Source organism: Quercus suber, unplaced genomic scaffold (genome assembly GCF_002906115.3).
Source record: "Quercus suber isolate HL8 unplaced genomic scaffold, Cork oak 2.0 scaffold_184, whole genome shotgun sequence".
In the NCBI taxonomy this organism is placed as follows: domain Eukaryota; kingdom Viridiplantae; phylum Streptophyta; class Magnoliopsida; order Fagales; family Fagaceae; genus Quercus; species Quercus suber.
In genome coordinates, this window is record NW_027069642.1 from 1,227,811 (window position 1) to 1,231,982 (window position 4,172).

At 34.5% G+C, this 4,172-nt stretch overlaps 1 long non-coding RNA gene across 1 annotated transcript; it reads right to left on the minus strand.

Moving 5' to 3' along the window:
* Positions 1–2,109: 2,109 nt before the first annotated feature.
* LOC112029331 (uncharacterized) lies at positions 2,110–4,030 on the minus strand. Its single transcript, XR_010630949.1, has 2 exons — positions 3,033–4,030; positions 2,110–2,706 (listed from the first exon to the last, which is right to left on the minus strand). It is a non-coding gene; the product is annotated as an uncharacterized LOC112029331 (long non-coding RNA).
* Positions 4,031–4,172: the final 142 nt, after the last annotated feature.

Sequence of the window (4,172 nt, forward strand, 5' to 3'; positions counted from 1 at the left end):
TTTAAATCCATTTTTTTTATCTTTAAAATTTTTTTTTTTTTAAGAAAATGCTAAAATTATAATAAATTTTACTTCAAATTGGTGTTGCAATAAATGTGATCAATGACATGAGGCTTACAACAATACTAAAAATATTATAAAATTTACAACATGAGAATTACAAAGATATATCACCAATCACAAATATTCATTCAAAAATGCATTTAATAGTTTGTTAAAATCTACCTATCATATTCATTGTCACATCAAATTATAAAAGTTATGGAGACCATCATGCACTCTTAGTGCAGTGATTACTCTACAAGTATAAGTTCTTGTGGGATGTGGGGGGCAATGGCCAAGATTTAAGTCACTAGAAGAGAGTTTTGCAAACATATACACTTAGATTAGGCTAGAGTATAATTTTTATCTTGTATAAAAATAATTAAATAAATAAAAGTTATGTAGTAAAATTTATAATATTTTTAACATTTTCCTATTTGAATTAATTGTGATTAGTAACATGTCTATTTGGAAGACTTATTTATTTAAATTTGTCTTATCTCTATTTTTAACATTACTTAATTCTTTCAACCTTCTTAATAGTGAAAAAAAATGTAAACTAAAATGTTTTAATATCTCCCAAAAATATTTATTTATAAAAAATAAATAAATAAATTTGCCCCAAAATCTGAGGCCTTCTCTAGTAAAGGGGCCCTAGGCAATGGCCTAGTTGGCCTAGGCCTAAGGCCGGCCCTGAGTAGGACCTATGGGGATTTTTGAACAAAATTTCACCAAGTTTTTTTTTTTTTTTTTTTTTTTTTTTTAAAAANTTTTCATGCAAAAACAACAACATTGTATTCCGGTCAAAATTATTGGCCAGTAGGATCTATGGGCATTTCCAATAAAAATTTAACCGATTTTTTTTTTTTTTTTTTTTTGGCAAAAGCTTCTTCCATTTTTTTTTGGACCTCTATTTTTCTTTTTCTTTTTTTGCAAAAAAAAAAATTTCTATGTATTTCTTGGACCTCTAAATATTTTATATACAAGTTTTTGTGCAAAAACGCCGACATTGTATTCTTATCAAAATTCATACCCAACAAAGGTACTTTAGGCATTTTCGAAAAAAATGTAACTTGAATTTTTTTTTCTTGCAAAAGATTTTTCCGTTTCTCTGACCTCTATATATATTATCTACATGTTTTCATGCAAACATTGTATTTCAGTCAAAATTCTTGGCCAGTAGGGCCTTAGGCATTTTCAAACAAAATTTAAAAGAGTTTTTTTTTTTTTTTTTCTTGCAAAAGATTTTTCCATTTGTTTCTTGGATATCTAAATATGCTATCCACAAGTTTTCGCGCAAAAACGACGAGATTGTATTCCGGTCAAAATTCCTGGCCAGTAGGACCTAAAGGCATTTTCCAACAAGGTTTGACTAAGCTTTTTTTTTATTATTATTATTGCAAAAGATTTTTCCATTTATCTACAAGTTTTCTCGTAAAAACGCCGACATTGTATTCCAAAAAAAAATCTTAGCCAGTAAGTCCCGGGGACATTTTCAAACAAATTTATGCAATCTACACGTTTTCGTTCAAAAAACGCCAACATTGTATTCCGGTCAAAATTCTTAGCCAAGAGAACCTCGGGACATTATGAAACAAAATTCAACATATTTTTTAAGATACTGCCCATTTGCGGGCCAGTCCAGTATTATTATTGTCCTGAACTCGGCATTATCTATTACATTGCCTATTGTGGGCTTAGTCTTCCTATTGTCCCATTGTGGGTTCGAACTCATGTATTTTAGACGTTATTTGTGCTGAATATACAAAATACACGCATAGGAAATGTTCAAAATATATGAAATTGAGCAAAATAAGTCTCAGACTGCGTCGTTTTTATTTTTACTTTTTAAGGAACTGTAGTAATGCCTTGGAAGTCTTCAACATACAACTTTTTATTATATAAGTGGTGTCCTTTTCATTTTTATTTTTTGAGGAACTGTAAATTGTCTTTGAAGCGTTTTATTGGTAAACTTTTTATTATATAAATAGTAAGCTACACCTAAAAAATTGATAAGTTAATCAGACATAAAACACTTCAAAGACGGTCTATAGTTGCTCCAAAAAATAAAAATGAAAAGGACACCATTTTTTTTTTATACCATAAAACAGGGAGAACATAAAACAGAGAGTACATACACGCAACTTCACAAAAGAGCCGGGTTAGACCAGCTAAAGGTCAGAGGCATACAGGTTGCCTCTTGAGCTAAAACATATACAGGTTTGATAAGCAAAGAGGGGACTGTGATCATTTTACAGCATTAGCCAGCTTGAACACAAAAATTGAGATCCGCAACTCTAATATTATCCTGCCCACTAGAGGTTCTTCTGTTCTGCAAAGTCCTGAGGAGGCCTCTGCTATCACTTAGAATCAAAATCTGCTGAAATCCACAATTAAAAGCAGTGAAACATGCTTCCACCATAGCTTCAAGCAACACCCCTAATGCTGTCGTAGCTACACTATTGCTGATACTAAAAAACGCACATGCTCCCTATAAGTGAACAGCTTAATAAACATAAGCACATCTTTTCTTCCTTGTACAACAAAAATCAGCAACTTTTAGAATAAGTTGCCAAACTCCTGCTGCAGATTGGGGTTAAACACCTGTGTTTGAGACTCTAAGGCGAGGTTTCTGAGCATTGAATGAGGTACAAGGTCTTGCACCTGCAAGATACGGATTGAGCTGTTAGCACCACATGTAAAGGGTTAGGAGATAAACCTTCATGTACCACTTTGTTTCTATGATTCCAAATGGTACAGAGGAGTGTAAACAGATATTGCAAATACTCCATGGAGACTTGATCCTTGAGGTTATGTTTATTTAGGATGATAGTTAACCATTGTTGAATAGAGGTACCATGAAAATCAGAAGTATGAATGGCAAGAGAGGAGCCATTACAACATGCTCTGGAAAAGGGGCAAAAGAGAAACAAATGGGAAGAAGTAATGCATTATACGCATACACAGAAAGTGATGAAGAACTGACTTACATATATACATATATATACCTCATCCTTGACCCGCTTCGACGGCGTCGTTTCCGTTTCACTGTTTGGACGTTTCTTCTTCTTCATGGTGAAGGATCTGGCTTGTGTGGCTTTTACCGGAGTCGATTCGGGTTCCATGGGTTTGGTTTCTGATCCGGATGATGAAGAATAGGGTTTCACTAATGGAGTGGATGGTAAAAATTTAATTTTAGCTGCTGCTTCAACTTGTTCTTCATCAGATGAAGTCCTAGTGGACGATCGGTGTTGGAGGCAGTTTTTACACCAAACAGAAAATTTCGGTTTTAACATGAACGGTGGGTAAGGCTGTCTTTGCACTGACTCGAGACTTTCGATTTTAATATATTCAACACCGAAACCGACTTGTAAGGAAAGAACACCGGACCGACCAATTGAATTTGGTTTCGGTTTAGTTCTGTCGGGTTTCGGTGTTAGGGATGTGAGAAACAAAAGCAAGAAAAGAAAATAGGTTGTTTGGGATGAGAGAAACAAAATCAAGAATATAGCAGCACCTGAAAGAGAGAGAACATGTCGGCGTTGAAAGAAACGAAGCTTCAGTTTAATTCTGTTGGGTTCTGGCATTTGGGATGTGAGAAACAAAATCCTATGTCTGTAGGCCTGCCTTCCCAATTGACATTCATGGAGGCAGTCATCCAAAAAACCTCTATGGCACCATTAATTTGAAGTAATTGTTCCACGGCTGTCTTTTTTTTATCCTAAGGCAACTTTCTTTCTTATATATGATAAAAGAAGAGTAGAAGGTGGGTTTGAGCTGACTGGTGCTGGGAAGCGACAGAACAAAGAATATTGAAGGTGAAAGATATCGCGGGTTTTATAGAGGAGGAAGCTTGGAGGAGTGTGTGGAAGGTGGGGTTGGGTCTCGAGGCAAATCCTTGGCATGTGTGTCACCTAGATCCACGCTGATGAGAACCTCCTTTTTTTTTTCTTTTTTCTTTTTTTTTTTTAAGAAACACGCTGGTGAGAACTAGATCCGCACTATGTTACCACTGTCCATTCTCACCACCATCGCGTTTGTGACATGCCCTTTCTTGTTCACACCTTTTTCTTTTTCTTTTTCTTTTTCTTTTTTTTTTTTTTTTTGGTGGAGAAATTCTAAAGCCATAT